Here is a 20,072-nt window from a genome sequence, read left to right as displayed (position 1 = left end):
ACTTGAGAACACACTTTGAAATCAGGAAGACTTGAGTTTGAATCTCAAATTTACCGTTTTCTAGCCTGTTTCTCCACCTATAAAAAGGAGATAATTGTTCCTCCATTTGGTAGTTGTTATAAGGACTATAAATAATACCCCTAAACTGCTTTGCACATAATAGGCACTAAGTTAAAAATCGTCAGCTATCAGCCGTGGCTTCCTGTGGGGGCTATCTGTAGGCATGGGGCTCTTCTTAGTCCCCATGCCCTTAGCCACCAACTCTCCCCAGTTGCCTACTCTACCGCCATCATGTAGATGGAGCAAAAGGAGCCCCATGACATGAAGTCATGTCAAGTTCTTTAATGTCAGGTTCTCCAGGAAGTAGAACTAGGACCAATAGATACAGTTACAGGAAACCCTGTTTCAGATCAGCATAAGCACTTTCTAAACTAGATCAGTCTCTGGAACTTGGACAACCCTGCTCTGCAGAGGCAGACAACCTCCACCATCCCTTTCAGCCGCAGAGTTTTTTCCCCTACCCTTATCATTGGAGCTGTGCTGCTTTTATTTTTTTTAGTAAATTTGTTTATTTATTTATTTTTGGCTGCGTTGGGTCTTCATTGCTGCGCGTGGGCATTTTCTAGTTGTGGTGAGTGGGGGCTACTCTTTGTTGCGGTGCGCGAGCTTTTCATTGCGGTGGCTTCTCTTGTTGTGGAGCACGGGCTCTAGGCGTGCCGGCTTCAGTAGTTGTGGCACGAGGGCTCAGTAGTTGTGGCTCACGGGCTCTAGAGCGCAGGCTCAGTCGTTGTGGCACATGGGCTTAGTTGCTGCACAGCGTGTGGGATCTTCCCGGCCCAGGGCTCCAACCCGTGTCCCCTGCTTTGGCAGGTGGATTCTTAACCACTGCGCCACCAGGGAAGTCCCTGTGCTGCTTTTAATATTCCAAATCATCTTTATCTAGTATGGCTAAAGGGTTTTATTATTCCCGAGGCTGGGTTGTTTTGTAGGCTTTCAGTGTTTTAGACATGGAGTGAGAGAGGGAGGGAGGAAAGAAGAGAATGAGAGAGGGGAGAAGCCTGAGACTTATCTAGGGAAAAATGTACTGAACTTAGGAGGGAGAGCAAATAGAAATGATTGGTAGTTATCCCAAGCCTTTTAGGTTAGAGATGGTTGAGAAGGTAAGCTAACTCATTCAACTACCTTGTTGGCATACTTGTTAGATGACAAGCACTGTTCTGGTTGAAGGTAACTACCTCCGGGCAGTAAAGTAAATTAAATAAGTTGCCCAAGGTCACACAACTGGCAAAGAGCAGAGCTAAATTCGACACTGTTCCCTGTCTCCAACACTTTCCATTTCCCTACAGCTGTCTGTTCTGTGTCTGTCCTGGGGAGAGCGATGGAAACCAGAACAGGAGGTTTCCATAACCAGTCATTATAATTTGTCAGAGAGCCACACTGCAGTTCAAGTAGACAAGCACATTGTCTTTCCCTGCCGTATAAGGAAGTGGGGCTAAACACCATTGCTTTCACTACTGACTCAAGAGGTTATTCAAGTGAGTGTTCGACAGAATGAGAACCTAGGCCTACAGCAGCTTTTAAAAAGAAGGAAAGAAAAGAAACATGCAGAAATATTTTTGTGTTTTCTTTTTCTGGGAGCAGAGATAGACAAGCAGGTTACACCCTTTTCTCTAACTCAACTCAAGGGGAGATAGTCTGGAACTACGTACTGAAGGATTAAACCCTTTGTCCGAATACGGCAAGCCGTTTTAGTGTTTGATTATGTCAAATTTAGGTACTCGAAAGGCCAAGACAGAGCTGATTCTATGAGGATCATGTGGGAAGTCCTCCACTTCAGTGACTGACTAAAGAAGTTAGGATCTACTTCCGTGCCAGCCATTCTCAGTGTATTTATTAATAAGGCTCCACAGTTTAAGTTTGATCTTCCTGCCCAAAACTCAGAATATTTCTGTGATCACCCTTCGCCATACCAATCAGTCCTAGTGGGGATTTCAGACCACAGGCCCTATAACCAACTCCATGGAGGGAGAAACTTGAGGCATGAGCAGTAGAGATCCTTTCCTCAGGATCGTCCAGTCCCATCTTGCCATAGGGAGTGCCCATTCTTTCAGATACACCAAAGAAGCATTACTTAGTCTTCTTAGGGAAATGGAAAAGCTATAATTAGTCTGGTCAGCTTCTCGTAACTCCCATTTGTGACCAGACTGCATCTGGGATATTAGTTTCCTAGGACAGACTGCTGTAACAAAGTACCACAAACTAGGTGGCTTAAACAACAGAAACCTGTTGTCTCACAGTTCTGGAGACTGGAAATCCAACATCAAGGTGTCAGCAGGGTTGGTTCCTGCTGAGGGCTGTGAGGGAAGGATCTGTTCCAGGCCTCTCCCCTTGGCTTATAGATGGCCGTCTTCATGTTTACATACCGTCCTCTCTGTATGCAAATTTCTTCTTCTTATAAAGATACCAGTCGTATTGAATTAGGGCTTGCCCTAATGACCTCACTGTAAGTTGATTGCCCCGTGAAGACCCTATTTCCGAAAAAGGTCACGTTCTGAGGTACTAGGAGTTAGGACTTCAACATAAGAATTTTGAGGGAGACAAAATTCAACCCATAATATGCCCCAATTCAAAATGGTGGCAGAAATCTATAAGACGTATTTTCTGAAACGCTAAGTGCGAAAGACCCACTTGCCGGTGGTAGTCCGTCTTCCCTCTGGGTATAGGGAATGCTTAGCTAGAAATCACTTAGCCTTTTGAACTTGCCCTTGACATTTACTTTCTGCCTTTCGCAATACAAAATTCTGATCCAGGAAAAAGTCAAAAGAGGTCTCTGAAATGACGCAGTGAAATGCAGCTTCACATACTGTGGCCTATCTGTGGAAGCCTGTGAAACCACAGTGGCAGACAGTCTGGTATGCGGCCATCAGAAGTGGGGGAGGGGGCTTGGTGGGAAGGCTTGGTCGAGGCAGCCTGCAGGGCTCAGAGGCAGAGCGCTGGGAGGAGGTGAGCAGCTTTGGAGCAGCAGGCTGGGAGGCAGCAACAGATGGGACTTTGTGTGTGCCTACGCTGGGTGGAAAGCCAGCATGGCCATTTTAAGTCATTTTTATACATGCTGATCATAACCACTAATCCCCAAATACAGGGGGAAATATAGGAGCCTACACATATTTGTGTTCTGAATCATTTGTCTTTTGTCTTTGTTTTCTTCTATCTTTTCCCCATCCAGCCTTAGGTTTTTATACACTTTTTCCTCTAAACGGCCTTTCTAACTTTAACTGTGTTTGGCATAATTGGTTACAAATTGTCCACATATTATACCTGGTCTCCTTTTTTCCTTTTTTCTTTAGCCAGTGTTTCCCTTTACCGCTTCCTTAAAGCTCTTCTTGGTGTCCATTTCCCAGCTTTAGTCCCACTTACAGCTACTCTCTGTCTTAGGCCAGATGTGGTCTAGAGAGAGGGTGATTCTATCATTTATTATCTAAACCAGGACACTTTTGAGAGGGAAAGGAGGAGCTATTAATAATTTTCCTAAAAAAGCGGTTCTAAATGGAGACTATCGGGGTAATTTGGGATGGACAGTTATCCTCCCCATGGCTGTTCTCTGTCTCCCATAGATCCTACTTCACCTAGCAACAACTCCCTCTGTTTTTGGATCTTAAAGAGACAGCAACACCATTTATGTTCTGATTCTTCTTTTTGTTTCCACCCCAAGAACCTTTTTGCATTTTTGTCATTGTGAGTTTCAATTTTCCCTTATCCCCTTCTCAATTCTTCTCTTTCCTCCACTCTACTCCAGGTATTGTCTCACCACTTGAGTTCCTCTTCTTCCCTTTGTTTTGGTACAATCTTGACTGCATCTCAGGGAGGCCACATTTGTCTGCCATAATACATGCAGGACAGATTGCCTACATATTTGAAAACACACACACACACGCACAACCATCACCACCATTATCAAATGTTACACAACCACCACGACCATCACATGGGTCTCAGATGAGCCCTTTATTGGACTGTCCACCAATTCAGCACCTCTGCTCAGAGACTAGAACAATCTCTATACTACATAAGCAGCCATACCTAGAACTATCACACAGACATGTTCTGTGTATGTGTCTGGGAACTTACAGGACACATTTTCAATGTGTGTACGTGTATACCCTTTTAGAGTTGAAAATATATAGCCTGAAAAAGAAAATTAGTCAAAGCTGACTGTGCGTTGCCTTCATTATGACTTCAGTAATCTGGATTATTTTAGCCTCTAAAGTAATATATACCAAAAGCCTAGTAATGGCTGCTATAGGCTTAACATATGTAAAAATAAACTTTGAGGTAACAAGATAGAATAAACATTGACTTAGAACCCTTGCAAATGTAGTTCTTTTTATGATTCAGTCATAATTTATGGTTCATTCTGAAAAACAGCTTCAGTTATCAATCAGGGTCATGCAAGGAAGCTCCTTGTCAACTCTAAAATGAGAAAGGCAGAATAGTTTTCTCTTGCGAATTACTGGAAACCAAGCTCTAGATGTCTGAAATACTTGACAGTATAGCGCTGTGTCAGCTGGAAAAAGCCGTTCTTGTCTTCTTATTTATTTACTTATTTAAGAGTTTTGATCATAATTTTCTCTCCTTTTTTTAAGTACTCTAAAAATTAATAAATGAGGGGAACACCGGTGAAAGGAGATACTTGATGGGAGTGTCTGCTTCCCTCCTTCCTGCCTTTCTCCTCCCACTCCTAGTCCTCCTTCCCTTTTCCCCTCCCCGCTCCTTCTTCTATTTTTTTTTTTTTCTTTTTTGAAGATGATAGGGAGTAACTTATTCAAAAATGAGATTTCATTATAGCAAAAGTAGAGAATTTCCACTAAATCCTTCTGGTTTGATTTTGGAGCCTATGGGAAAGGCTGACTCAGGATGAACTGTTACATCCTTCACTTGTTTGGAGGTGTAATGTACACACAGTTGTAATATACATACAATGAAGTGCACTAATCTTAAGGGTACAGCTGGAAGAATTTTTACATATGTATACACCCATATAACTATTCCCCAGATCAAGATGGAGACGAATTCCGTCCACAAGGCTCCCTGGAGCCCCTCTCCCCATCAATGTACCCAGGCCTAGGGAACCACTGCTCTGGCCTCTGTTGCCTCCATCACTTGTTCCTGGACTTCATGAAGTGGCGCCCTGTGTGTCTGTGAAAGATCCCCCGTTCACCCATGACCCTGGCTGCCATGTCGTTCGATCTTTCCCTTGCTTTGCTGACAGTCCATTGAACGATTATATGCCAGTTTGCCTGTTGGCGAACAATTTGGGTCATTTCTGGCCTTTGGCGATTATGAGTAGAGCGGCTAGTCATGTCGCACTCCTCCTGGTGGATCACAGGGTGGGCTACACCTTCAGCACTCAATTCTGTGGCTTCTTCCGCGGGAAGCATGGGCGCAACACCGACAAGGCAGCGCTCAGCCCCTCCCTGATTTCCTTCTTCTATTTTTTGTTGTTGTTGTTTCTTCTCCCATTGAGATTTATTCAGTTGGAAATGTTCTATTGCCGTTGGGTAGCCATATGCTTTAGCCATGATGTTGTTATGTCTCTCTTGCTTAGATATATCTTCTTTAAAAGATTGAGGATAAAAAAAGGAAAAATAAAATTTTCAAACACACTCTGCAGGATAAGTATATAGTTATGGCAATGACGGAATGGAAATATCTACCAAGGAGCTCACTAGTGCCCCCAAATTGCATAGAGTGATTATATCAGCCAGCCTGGAGCTGCTGACCCACCTGTGTTTGAGGAAGTAGGGAATGAGAAGTATAGGAGTTTGAGAATTTTAAAAAATTTTTCTTGCCTTTCCATATTTCTGCTCTTAGATATGCTGTTAAAACAAAACAATTACTCTTTCCACTGGGAGTAGTTTCTAGCTTGCTAATTCTTTTTCCTGAGAGCATTTGCAATGAGGTTTAAATTTTTGATATCTTGATTCTTCTATTTTGTGGGTACCTCAGATTACAGGTGGGTGGTCTAGTAGGAAAGTGGCCCCAGTTCCTGCTTCATGTCTATGACTGATAACCTGTGTGACTTTGAACAGACTTCTGTGCCTCAGGCTTCTTAATTAGAAACAGACAATAGCCTTTTTCCTTCTCTATAACACCCAGGTAGGGAGCAATGACATCTTAAATATAAAGGCTCTTTAGGTGGTAAAGTATCTTTAGTACATAGTTTTCTTTTATTTTTCCTTTGAAATATGAAGACTTTGCTGGTTGGTTTTCTGAGAATATGTTAAGTCATACATTCATAAAGGAAACTCTCTAGATTCAAAGTTCAGAATTTGAAGTTTTCCAAAAATTATTCTGTGCTGGACAGCTTCAGCTTACTCCTTCTTCTGGAGAAGCTGCCCCGACCCCAGTTTCAGCCTTTTCTTCTTTCCCCCTTTTTTTTTTTTTTTTTTATGTCTTCTGGGACAAGCACATTCCTTTACCCTTGCCTTTAAAAGCAATATTGACAATCATCTTGTTTGGAGACACTCTGAAACCCCAAGGTGCTGAAGAAGGATGGTTAAGACAAATTAACATCCAATTTGAGCCTTTTCTCTACTGTAATCAGAAAAGGTTTTTGCAAGCTTTTCTGAAACCAAAGTACATAGTGAACAATTGCAGATCTTAGAATCTTGTCACCCTCAGATTCACTAAAATTGTCTTCATCAACATTTAAATTTCTAACACATGAGATCACATATGTGAAAGTGCTGTGCTTTATAATGTCTGTGATTATAATATCTATAGCCAAATATGTTAAAGTTTAAAAATGCTCCAGGAACCTAAGGGGAAAGGTAGAAGAAGAGCATGTTTGATCCTAGCAAGTGTGCTTGGGCCAAGCTTGTACAAGCAATCATATGGGTGGGTCAAACTGTTTATTTTTATTATTTTTAAAATAAAATTTTATTTTAGAATAGTAATTTTTACATTTACAGAAGAGTTGCAAGAACATAACAGAGTTCTCATATACCCATACTCCAGTTTCCTCTGTCATTAACATTGCTATGCAGATTTTCCACAACAGATGAAACATTGTGTATAACATTATTATTAATAAAACTCCATACTTTATTTGGATCACCTTAGGTTTTGCCTAATGTCCTTTACTTATTTTTTAAGCCCCTTAAAACAGAATAATGTTTTATATAGTGAAACTTTTATATGTACATAATTAGAGATATTGACGGAACTCTATTGTATGTGTGAAGACTGTGTTATCCCCTGAGGACTTTCCACCTGAAATACCCAAGGCCTCCTCTAGTCTCTGGTTTGTTTCCCTTGAGGCTGATAGCAGATTCCTCAGCCTGCTCCACCCTGATGCCAGGTGCTGGAACCCTATCTCTGCTTCACTGAGATTGGTCATCCCAAACAAATGGTAACATCCAGCAGCACCTCCCACTCCCACTTTACAGTTTTAAGCAGAAGCATTAGAGTGAAAGGATTTACCTGGCTGTTCAGCTCCTGACTCTCTGCTCTTTAGCTGTGTCATATCACAGTTATTTGTAAGAGCTTTGACACTAACAAAGGAAAAAAAGACCTGATCCAAGATCCCCGAAATCTTGAAATCTATAGGTTTTGGCCAGTTTAAAAACACCACAATCGTGGCTTCCCTGGTGGCGCAGTGGTTGAGAGTTCGCCTGCCGACGCAGGGGACACGGGTTCGTGCCCCAGTCTGGGAAGATCCCACATGCCGCGGAGCGGCTGGGCCTGTGAGCCATGGCTGCTGAGCCTGCGCATCTGGAGCCTGTGCTCCACCACAGGAGAGGCCACAGCAGTGAGGGGCCCGCGTACCGCAAGAAAAAAAAAAAAAAACACAAAAAACACCACAATTTATGAAAAATACCTATTACTAAAACATAAATTATGGAGGGGCTGAGCTTCCAAACTCTCTCTGAAATATGAGTTAGCAGCAGATAATAGAAAGAATCCGTTTAATTCAGCTTCTGCCTTTGATTCACTTGATGATGTCAGGCAGGGAACTCAACGTTTTGGGGGCATCAATTCTTGTAATGAAGGGGTTGGACTAGATGTGTTCTCTCCCAGCTCTAACGTTGTTTAGATCTTTGGCTTTATAACTTCCCTTCATAAGGCTTGTTATTGTCCTTTCTATCAAGGTTACTTCTTTAATGTTGTTATACTTTTACTGGCAAATCACTTTAAAGGGGGAATAAAAGCTAAATTTAGGTCAAACACTAATTACAAATGAGTTGCTTTCAAGGTAACCAGTTTTTTGATTTGTAACAGTTGGTTTGTCTTTTAAAGTTGATTTTGTGTGGAGATATAACACTTACATGCAATGGAAACAATAAAAATGAAAATACATAGGGACTTCCCTGGCGGTCTAGTGGTTAAGACTTTGCCTTCCAATGCAGGGGGTGCAGGTACAATCCCTGGTCGGGGAGTTAACATCCCATATGCCTCATGGCCAAAAAAACCAAAACATAAAACAGAAGCAATATTGTAACAAATTCAAAAAAGACTTTAAAAATGGTCCACATCAAAAAAATCTTTAAAAAAACTTTTAAAAAGATAATGATGAGGAAACGTAGGTATCTTCTTGTTATCTTCATATCAAAAAATTAATTGAAGGAATCTACTTATCAGTGAGTGAAAGTAATATTCTTGACTCAGAGGTAGCCCTTAAAACTTCTTAATAGCAACATTATCAGCACACTGTGAGTTTGTTATCTACATATAAATAAAGCTGGTAGGAGACACCTTCCATAAAAGGAAAGATTGAACTGACTTCTCAAATAGGAAGACATCAAAATCAAGGAAGAGAGTAAGAGCTCAAGCCATGGGGTGGAAATGGTTACTGGGTTTAGCCATCTGCTTTGGTCTTTCCTGTTCCACATGTAGCTATATAGTTTACATAAAAGTATCTCTCCAGAGGATCAGAAAGAAGAGATTTATGGAGCCAGATGTGAGTTAGCATTTCTACAGGTGTGGCTCTGCAGCTGAAAGAACATGTTGTACCAGGGATGGAGTTTCTTATTATGTAATCAATATAAATTACCACTAGACTTTTACAGAGGTTGATAAAGCAAACATGCATCATTTGGATTGGCCTTCTGGTATATAAAGAGAACCTGCTTCACTTGGGGCACAACGTGAAAAAATGCACCATTTAGTATTTATAAAAGACTTGGTAGCAAATACCATCACAGTGATCAGGCAAAGTCATTCCAGTTTGCACACAGAGGGAATAGCTGGTGAATAGATGGAAATGGTGTATATGTGTTTTTCTTCATCAGGAAAGACAAGGGACAGGTCATAAATATTTGTAAAGCTTTCAGCATCTGATAGGAAAGGGCCAAAGGATGAAAATGATTAGAGGACTGGGAAAAAAAATAGAACACAAGAGAGTTGATGAAAATGAGTAGAATTAAACTAAAGAGGCATATATCCTATTTAAATGGTACAGAAAGTCAGAGCTATTAAAAAAACATTAATTTGGTAAATTGCAGAGCACTTTAATAATTATACACAAAAAGAGGATTTGAAAATTCTAGACAGTGAGAGTGAAAATGTTGCTGGTTAGTTAACTTTGTGTCAATAGATTAGCACAAATGTTTTGTTTTTTTAAAAACTGGGTGCTTTTATGCTAGATTATCTAATGAAGCAAAAATGAACACTCTAACACTTCTCATATGCTTAAAGCCTTTTTGATTGAGTTTAACTGTATTTTTCAACTATCTTATATCTTATTAATTTTTTAAAGTTTCTTAATCTGTTAATTACCAAGAGAGCTGTGATTGTGAATTTGTCTACTTCTAAAATTTGTCATTGTTATTGTTGATATGTTTTAAGGCTGTGTTATTTGATACACATACATTCATAATTTTTAAATCTTCCTGATGGAATATTCCTTTCATTAATTCACCTTAAATTCTATTTTGCCTGCTATTAATATTGCTATAATGTCTTTCTTTCTATGGTTATTCACTTATTACATGTTTTAAACCTTTCATTTTTCAATATTCCTGTGTAATTATTTTAAAGTGGATCTTTCATAAATAGCATACAGATAAATGTCTAATATAGTCAGAGATTTTTATCATTTGATGTATGAGATAAATCCATTATATTTGTTATTATTGATGATATATAGGATGTTTGAAAATTCTGAAAACATAGGACAAACTTAATTTTAAATAATAAATTAGGTACATTTTAAAGTAATTTGCTCAATATGTTTTTGTTCTTCAAGCTTCAGACAACATTTCAAGTGAAGTATCTCTAAATTTAAAGTAATGGGTCCAATTATTAATCTTAAAAAAGCACAGTATATACATTATTTTCCTTGGGTTTCCAGAATTTTTAGACCCTATGTGGTGTATTTATTATATAAGATATATTGCACCTATTATTTGAAAATGTAACTAACCTGCAGGTTAGTTATCTCCTTATCTCCTATAGTAGAAAGTTAACAAGTAATGTCTAACATTAATAAAGCCACCATAATCAAAACAGTTTGGTATTGGTGTAAGAATAAACAAATAGATCTATGAGACACAAGAGAAACTACAGAAGTAGACATCATATTCCCCATGTTTCCAATATTATTGTTATATAAATATTGCTCTTAGCTGATGGTATATACTATGATTACTTTTTATTTCATATACTAGTACCTTTCTTCCCCCACTCCTCATAATTTAATAATTACTCTATTTCTTTTACCTGATTAGTTTTCTATCATTAAAGCAAACATCAAACTCTTTTCAATACAGTCAGATACATCAGGTAATTTGTCAGTTTTTTTTCCTTTAAAGGTATCCTTCTTGGAAACTGCTTGGAATTTTCTAGGTTTGTTGCACAGCTAGCTGTTCTAAATCTTCACTTCACAGTCACCTTAGGAATTTCCTTCCTAGGATTGAAAGGAATTTCCTTTGCATGTGGGTTGAAATTTGAATCCTGTTTCCTACATCCCATTCTTCCTCTTTCTTTATACCCCTATTTTGATGAAGAAGGTCATCTAGTATCTTCCTGAACATGGATGCAGAAGAGACAAAAATTTTTTAGTGTCTTTCATTTATCTCATACTTGGTTGATTATTTGACTGGACATAGAATTCTAGGCTGGAAATCATTTTCCCTAAAACTTCTCACAGCGTGCCTGCATTATCTTCTAGATTCCAATATTGAGTTTTTACATCTGATGCCATTTTGAATCCCGAATATTTGTATGTTGCCTGATTTATTTCCTCTGTGGAAGTATTTAAGATTTTCTTTTTATCTTTAATATTCTGAAATTTTATGCCAATGTGCCCTGGTATTATTTGGATTTTTATTTATTCTGTTGACTACTTAGTGGGCCTGTTCAATCTAGAAAACACATCTTTTAGCTTTGGGAAATTTTCTTATATCATTTTGGTGATAATTTCCTTCTCATGGTTTTCCATGTTCTCTCTATCTCTGCTGGATATCTTTCACTGATCCTCTGATTTTATATTTTCCCCAATATTTTCTACTTCTCTGTATCTTATTCTAATACCTGGGAGGCTTCCTTAATTTTGGCTTTATATTCCTTGTTTTTAACTATGATACTTTGTGAATTTCCAAGAGTTCTTTTCTTGTTGTTTTGGATGTTCCTTTCTATAACATCCTGATCTTTTTTCAGAGATACACTAGTTCTTCTATCTCCTTGGAAATATCATTTATACTTTTAAGTGCTTTTCTGTTCCATCTCATCTATGTTTCCTCTGTGTTCCTATTTTTTTGTTGTTTGTGCTGGTCTCTGTCTTTAATTCTTTCCTAAAAATACTGGTGATCCTTGGCTGGCTGTCCATATATAGGAGTGAGACAATAAAAAACTGATTGGAAGCTCTGAGTACAGGGGCACTGATGGGCCCACTGGCAGATAATGGACCAGTTGTTTTCACTGGGCAATCATCAAATACCAATATCTCTAGATCTTTTTTTTTTTTTAAAGCACATGTTGGGGGTAGGAGTTTACTAATTTATTAATTTATTTTTGCTGTGTTGCATCTTCGTTTCTGTGCAAGGGCTTTCTCTAGATGTGGCAAGCGGGGGCCACTCTTCATCACGGTGCGCGGGCCTCTCACTATCGCGGCCTCTCTTGTTGCGGAGCACAGGCTCCAGACGCGCAGGCTCAGTAGTTGTGGCTTACGGGCCTAGTTGCTCTGTGGCATGTGGGATCCTCCCAGACCAGGGCTCGAACCCGTGTCCCCTGCATTAGCAGGCAGATTCTCAAGCACTGCACCACCAGGGAAGCCCTAGATCTTTCTCTTGAACAAGTTTATCCAGAGAAGACTTTCACAATCTCCTCCTGGTAGTTGTAAGCACAGCTCCAGCATTTTGAGAAGTTTTAGGGCATTGACTGGATCATGGAGGCATCTGCATGGGATAGTTTCCCATTTGCCTTCACTGGTCCCTGTCAGTTTCACTGGTTTTAGATCATGTTTCACTTCAGTTTCTTGGCTGGAAGTTTTAAGCAGGTAGTTCAGGTTTGAATCCCATTCCTTCACACAGAAAGGGGTCTTCCCCCTTTCAGTCCAGGGTCTGCCTCTTGCTGATAGATTGCTTCCCCATTAGTAGGTTACCGTGGGTAGAGCATTCCTATTCCTGTTCATAGATGGAGCACCATCTTCCTAGTGCCCAGCTTTCTCCAGGAGCTTTGTTATAGCTTTTCTGTCAGGTTAGCAATGAAATCTGTCATACCTTCGGTCCAGGCTAACCTCTTTGTCTTTGAATTCCCTCTACTGGCTCCCAAACAGTAGATCTGATAGATGAAACTGAATGCTTTGGAATATCTTAATAATCATTGTCACTTTTTTTTTAACTTTCAAATTTTCACCTATTTCTTCATTCAGTCTGCATTATTAATTGAGGAAAATTAAATTAACCTGTTGGAGATTTAGCCTTGAATATATTTTAAAAGGAAATTTGTGCCTCCTCTGAGATAGCTATGATGGGAGGAAGATAACTTAGAATGGCAACATTCTGTGTTTGTGGGCAGGTAGAGAACAGTCATGATGGTTAGATGAGCTAGCCCTTACTCTTTATTTCTGTTTTTCCATGCTCAACCTCTTAAACAGAGGTGATTCTCCTAAAGGGAGAAATATAAATCTTGCACCTAGAGGATTATGAGGAATATGAAATCTGGAGACGTTAAATTGTACATACTTTAAAGCATTAGCCCAGCTATACAAAATTCTTTTCATGATAGAATGACTGGTTTATTAAAAGGTCTCAAGTCACTGCAGGTATAAAGACAACATGGTTTTATGTTTTTTTCTACTAGTACCCCTAACTGTTCTGTTTCAAACTTCCTTTTATCACAGAGTAAAGGGGTCCCTTAAATACATCTCTGCCCAGCATCCAAACTCAAGAAAGATGAATGTTTATTTTAAAATTTAAATCTCATATCTTAACTGATTCAAAGCTCTGCTCCCACCTCTACTCCCAGGATAGAGTCCAGTGGCTTAGAGTTGTATCGCTGAGGCTCTTGAACAACTTCTCCTCCTTCATCCTGGTGAATAACTCTGGAATACTGGCGGGTGGGGAGGTGAGAGAAGGAGGAAGAGGTCTCTACTGGACTTGCCACAATAACTGGTTGTTGTAAAAAGACCTGAGTTAATTTGCCTGACTCTTTATGGTTAATGTCAGTAGTCTCCAATTATTAGGTGTAGGCACTGCTTGCTCCCAGATAACCTCCCAGATAACCAGGTATGTTACAATGGAAACAAGTCTCAGAGACTAAATTCTGCACACGTGTAAACATTCATTAGACAGTAGGCATAAAAACAATTACAGAATCTGTTCTGCAGCCTTGAAGAAGTTCTCTTTCTGTCCTCTTAGTTGCTCTGACAAGCACCTTATACGAAAGGTTTACTCCCTGGCAAATGTTACAACATTCTGATGACAGGATCAGTTTCCTTTCTAGCCAGGCCCAGATTTTTAAATGGGCACAAGCCTGAACAGAATCCTAAATTTATGGCACTTCTGCAAATGCAGGGCTTGCCAGATTCCTAATACCTGTACACACTAGGATGAGATCCCTGTATAAGTCTTTCTACGCAACCCAATCACATGTATTGAACACCCACTCATTTGCCAAATGAAAAGCTATGTTTATTCAATACTTCCTTTATGCTAATTTACAGGCCTTTAGGTATGAATTTAGATAGTGGTATTTAAAACATCAGTCTTATATGCTTTCTGGTGTGTATACTCCTGACTAGGGTCATTCATATACTAACAAACAACAGTTCCTAGGGTACAGGTTAGAGTTAACTTCCACACACGTATAGATTACACTGTATACACTGAAGTATTTAAATATAAAATTTCAAGAGTGGAACATTGGTCATAACTCTGAGCAAACTCTTTGAAAATAAGTGATTAAAGACTCATTCCCAAGGGATGAAAAAAAGTACTTAAAGAGTTTAGGATGGTAAGAAAATAGTACAACTACGGGAAAGACTAACTTGTAGAACATCTGTGTTTACTAAGGAAATGATATTAAGGCTAAAATCCATGAGGATAATATATTCCTCAAGCCCCTACTTTCAAGCTAAAATTACCAATACAATATATGTATAATAGTCAGGGTGCAAGTAATACACCTGATACCAATCTTGCTCCTGGCCTTTGACTGACATTGCTAATTAAACCTAGCATTCTTTCTCATGGCTTCAGAATTCTTTTCAATGCAGTATTCTAGGCAGCTGAAGCTGATAGATAAGAATTGACAGACAAGAGAGAACCTGGTGTAGTACAATAGGCATGGGGTCTATACTAGCTGTAAAACCTATAGGTAAAATTTTGAACCCTTTCAAGCTTTCATTTACTCATCTGTAAAAAAGCAGGGCTGGGAGTTATGAGAACTAAATGAAATAATATAAATAACGTAGCACAGAGCCTGTAGAGGTTCAATAAATACTAGTTCCCTCCTCTTATAGCCATGATTTTTTTTTTTACCAAGCTGATATATGTTACTTTCAGCTCATGTCTTTTCTATGAGAACAACACTTCATCTAGAACAAAATGTACATTCAGCATGGTACAGTTGTCTATATTTTGACTGTCAGTTTTAGTCATGTCTGTCATTTTTTATTTTCCAACATGAAAAGAGAGTTTTAGGGTAGTCACATTGGAAAACAAAGACAATAAGATTAAAATTCCCTCAAATCAACTTTGGAGCCATGAAAATACTAATGCCTTGACAGCTTACTCACAATTGCAAGAGGCTGTGAGCCAACATCTTGCTTTGTATTGTAGAGGTGATGAGAACATATTTTCATTGCTAGAAAAAAATTAAGCTATACAGACAGAAATGGGACATGGGAGCCAAATTCCACAAGAACACCCTTAAGTTTAAAGATTTTTCCCCATCTCTTGACAATATTTAGAAAACCAAAGGCTATAAACTTTTAAAAGGAATCTTGGATAGCTTACAGACATAGTAAGGTCACCAAAACACTTAGCAGATATGGAATTTTTATAAAAGTATTTAAATTGATTAATATTATTCTCAGAAGTAGCATAAACTTAATCAGAAATGCTTACTAAAAGTGAACATATTGTGACTAATTGCCAACTGCTATATAATCAACTCAATTGGCCTAATCCTGCATTTTCAGCAAACAGACAGATCCTGCCCTTATGAAGTGAATCAAATGGTTGGAGATGGCAAATCATCCAATGGGTTATCCTCAGCTGTCTTCATCAGTGTTTTCTAGATTTTTCCAGTTTCTGATACATCCTTGAACTGCCAGGTTATGCCTAGTGAGGGTCTATTCTCCTTCTCTCCAGTTGGTTGTAATTATACCATGATTTATTTATAAGAATATGTACTATGAACACACTATTGGTAGGATATTTGCATGTTGTTTTTCCAGTAGTCAATATATTCTTGTCCAGCACTGTGGGTCAAAACTGTGCCCCCTGCAATGGCTCCATGGGGTGAGAGCTACAGTCTGCAAGCATTGAATTGGCCATTGAGAGGACCAAACCACTGACTTCTTCATTCTTGTTCCTCTTTGTGGTGGCAGAAGGCCTTCTCTTTCCCTGCACCCAAGTGTGTGCCAGTTTTTGAATTGAGTAGCAGTTTAATGAAAGCCAAAGTTTATCTGTGAGGTTTGCTCAGGCCTTCATTCTGTTCTCAGCCTTTGCATTCTGTCTGAGAGTACCTCCTATCCCCCTTCAGCTGACAGTGCAGTTGCTAGCTGTGTGTGGGCAAGCCTCCTGGCAGCTCCTGGGCCAAAGAGGAATGACTAACCACCCAGATTACATACAGAATTTTTCAGGAACATGTCTATCAACACAAGCCATCAGCTAAGAAGAATGTTTCCTTGGTCCTTGGGTGGTTTTCCATTTGCTGTCTACTGATTGAAAGTCAATCCATAATCCAAAGTTCAACTCCTATACCGCCACCTCCTTCTTGCCCCAGAGTGGAAGGAGAAGGTTCCCACGACTTAAACCGCTGTGTATTATATCTGACCCAAAGAGTTTACTGTTCTTTTCTCTCTACTTCACCATCAGGCAGGAACAATGTTCATTGATCTTTGTATATCCTACCCTCAATTCCACTGCAAATCACAACTTCAAGCCCAAAGTAAAGGATCAACAAATGCTGAATTGAATTCAGTTAATTGAAGACAGGAATGTTCACGGACACTATTAATACTTCTGATATTATCCTGTCTCCCTGGGGACTCATAACTGGGGAGAGGGGTTGCCAAGTACAATCAGAATTGGCTGGAGAGTTTTTTCAAACTACACAGGCTGATAGCGTGGATTGTTCTGCTACTCAGGACGTTCTGAAATTATCCCTGCCCACTCCTCTCCAACCCTCGTCCTGGTTGAGAACCTTCAAAGAACCTTTCTGTCTAAGACACACCATTCAGAACTTTCTATTTACTCGTATTCATTTTAATGAAAACCTCATAAAACTAGCCATGGATGTGTTTTCATCATATTCAAAGTTTAATTGACTGATAGCTTGGGCACGATGGAAATGCTTAGATAGATTATCTTAAGTTACATTTAAACAAAACTATTTACAAAAAATCTACTTCTTGGTTGGGCTATTTTTAATGTTTCCTAAACAAGTTATTGTAGGTGGGCCAATTTTCCCTCTTTGCTTGTCATTTTAGAAACCCATTTGGACATGTTCTATCCCTGATCTAATTCTCTCACCCCACTGGCTACAGAGTAGTGCGTTCTTGTTTGAAAGGGTCAAAAGATTCAGAATCTGACATCCAAAATATGTGCTCTTTTCCCTTTTTTTTTTTTTCTGGAGTCAAAACCCCTGAAGTATAAATCCTTTTTAAATGAAGAAAACAGTGCCAAAAGGAATGAAACATTTTTGGTCCTTCTCCAAAACAGAGAGATAGCACTGAAACAGGAAGTGGATGATTTAAATATCCACTCGGCATCTTGGCAACATATTTATGTTTAAGGGACTTAAGGTTAAAAGGTTTTAGTCTGGCCTGGGAACACTCTATCTTCCCCTAGGGTTTGGAGCTTTGGGGAAAACTTTTAAGCACTTATCAAATATTTGCAATTAGCCATTTTTCTGAGACCAGACTGTTACTGGGAATGTCACAGGACGGTGTTCCTGGTAAGTAGCATGCCACCATTGCTCTCCTGCTTCTTATGATTATCTCTTTAGCAATCTAGGTTGGTATAGTAGAAAGTTGTTTCATTTTCTATTAAAAAAAGAATGCAGTCTCCAGTTCTGCTTCTCCCAAATCTGGAACTACACAGAATGACTGAACAAGCAGAATGCAAAATCGGAGCTCAACTACTTGTGTATCCCAGGTGCCACTTAAGGGCTCCATCCTCCAGGAAAATTCACCTCACCCCTATCTAAGTTATGTACCTCTCTGCTCTCACAGCACCACCTGTTCATACCACTATCATTTATTTTCTTTTTCTTCCTTTCCTTCCTTCCTTTCTTCTACCTCTCTTCCATTCCTTTTCTTTCTTCCATTTTTTTCCCCATTCTTTCAGGTAGTGCCTTGTAGATCATTTGTTGAACTTTGCATTTTATTCTGTATAAAACGGGAAGCAATTAGAAAGTTGTAATCAAAAGAGTGATGTGAACTGACTTAGAGTTTACATCTGACTCCTGTGTTGAGAACAGAATGGCATGGGGAGAGTGGGGTAGTGGGGAAGCTGATGTAACTGAAAGACAATGATGGCTTGAGCTAGAGTGGCAGTGATGGAGATAGTGAAAAGTGATCAGCTTCTAGATATTTATTCTGAATGTAGAGCCATCAGGATGTGCTAATGAATTTGAGAGTGAAAGAGAAACAGGCAGTGGTATTCTGGAGCAGGCTCATTAGAGCTCATGAGAGCCAATGCTAAATTTTTAGGAGTTTTGTAAGACACTTATTAAATACAAGCCATATAACAAATTAATTATATAAACTTCTAATTGAATGTTATATTAAAATAAAAGTAATGAATACTAAAAAACTCATCATTTCCTAATTATCTTATTACATTTTACAATTACCTATGCTCTTGAAGTTATTGATATATTTCGTGTCTATATGGTGGAAACACTACATAATGGAGAGCCACTATACATCTCCTACCAACTTAGTATTCAATGATGTGACATTTGTAGCTAGAAATGGATAATTATGGGAGTATTTATACAGAGAAGTTGGACCTTCCTCTACCTCCCACCCTTCAGAGCTGAGAACCTGCTGTTACATGTTTACCAGCAAATCACTGGAAAAAAAGGAGTCAAAATGAACTTAAGGTTTTTGGTTTAAGAAACTGGAAGAATGGAATTTCATTTACCAAGTTCAGGAAAGATGTAGAAGGAGTTGTGAGGGTGGACATCAGTAGTTCGGTTTTGAACATTTTGAATTTGACATAACAGTTACACATCTGATTGGAACTGTTAAATAAGCAGTTGGATATACAAGTCTGGGATTCAGGGAGGAGGTCCTGGGTGAAGATATGTATTTGAGAGTCATCAGCATTTGCATGAGATTTAATGCCAAGAAGCAAGATGAGATCAAGGCAGTGAGTTAGATAGAGGAACACAGTCTTAGGACAATTTCTGGGGTCCTCCGACAATTAAAGATCAGAGTGAAGACCAGGAGCCATCCAAGGAGAATAAGAAGAATGGCTAATGGGAGTAGAAAGAGAACCAGGAGGGTGTGATGTGCTAAAAGCCAAGTGAAGAAAGAACTTCCAAAGGGAGGAAGTGATTGTGTCAAATACTAATAGGCTAAGTAAGACAGTGACTGAGAACTGATCAATGAATTTAGCAATGTAGAAGTATTGATGACCCTGAAAAAAAAAAATGCAGAAAAAGTCGGATCGGCATGGATTCAAGAGAGAAGGGGAGGAAAAGAAGTAGGAACAGTGAGCAGAGGCAACTCTTTTCAGAATTTTTGTTGAAAGAGGAGCAGAGGACTGGAATAGTTACTGAAGAGACATGTGAGTTTAATAAAGATTCTCTTTTCCTAATTTAAGATGAGATATATTTAGGCATGTTTGATGATGGAAATAATCCAGTGGAGAAAGAAATATTGATGATGCAGAAGAGAAGTAACAGTTGCTAGAAAAATGCTCTTGGGTAGGTGAAAAAAGGTGGAACCCAGAGTGCAAGTGGAAGGTTTGGCCTTAGATAGGAACATGGACAAATAAGGCATCATTGCAGGAGGAAAGGTAGACTATCTGGATTCAGCTATAGGTAGATTGGGAAATGTGGTGGGAGCCTGTGAAGTTTCCATCTGATTACCTCCATTTTTTCAGTGAAATAGTAAGCAAGTTTATCAGCTAAGCATTAGAAAGGAAGAGGAGATTTGAGGGGTTTTAATAGAAGAGAGGATGTTTAGACTCGGGAAACATAGTAGAACTGCCAGGTAGCACTAAGGATCCACTCAACATTAGTAGTAATCAATTTTAAGTTAAACCAGTCAGCTTAGCTGTGAGTTTCCTCCAGCTGGGTTCAGCTGCCTGCCTGCTAAATGGAAAGTAGTGTTTAGAGTGATGAATCAGGGGCTGTCGTCTGTGAAAGAAGGTGGGAGACTGAGATATGTT

General features: G+C 39.2%; 1 protein-coding gene across 5 annotated transcripts in view; it reads left to right on the top strand.

The window, feature by feature from the left end:
• Positions 1–20,072, top strand: part of CALD1 (caldesmon 1) — a 186,428-nt gene that overhangs the window by 14,287 nt on the left and 152,069 nt on the right. The window contains exon 1 of one of the 5 annotated variants that reach the window (XM_060305276.2): positions 17,529–17,625. The exons of the other annotated variants lie outside the window; for them this stretch is intronic. The gene's annotated coding sequence lies outside the window, so the exon portion shown is untranslated. Of the gene's footprint in view, positions 1–17,528; positions 17,626–20,072 lie in introns of those variants that run through there. 5 annotated transcript variants of the gene reach the window in all.

Source organism: Globicephala melas, chromosome 9 (genome assembly GCF_963455315.2).
Source record: "Globicephala melas chromosome 9, mGloMel1.2, whole genome shotgun sequence".
Classification (NCBI taxonomy): Eukaryota; Metazoa; Chordata; class Mammalia; order Artiodactyla; family Delphinidae; genus Globicephala; species Globicephala melas.
This window is presented reverse-complemented; position numbering and strand designations above follow the sequence as displayed.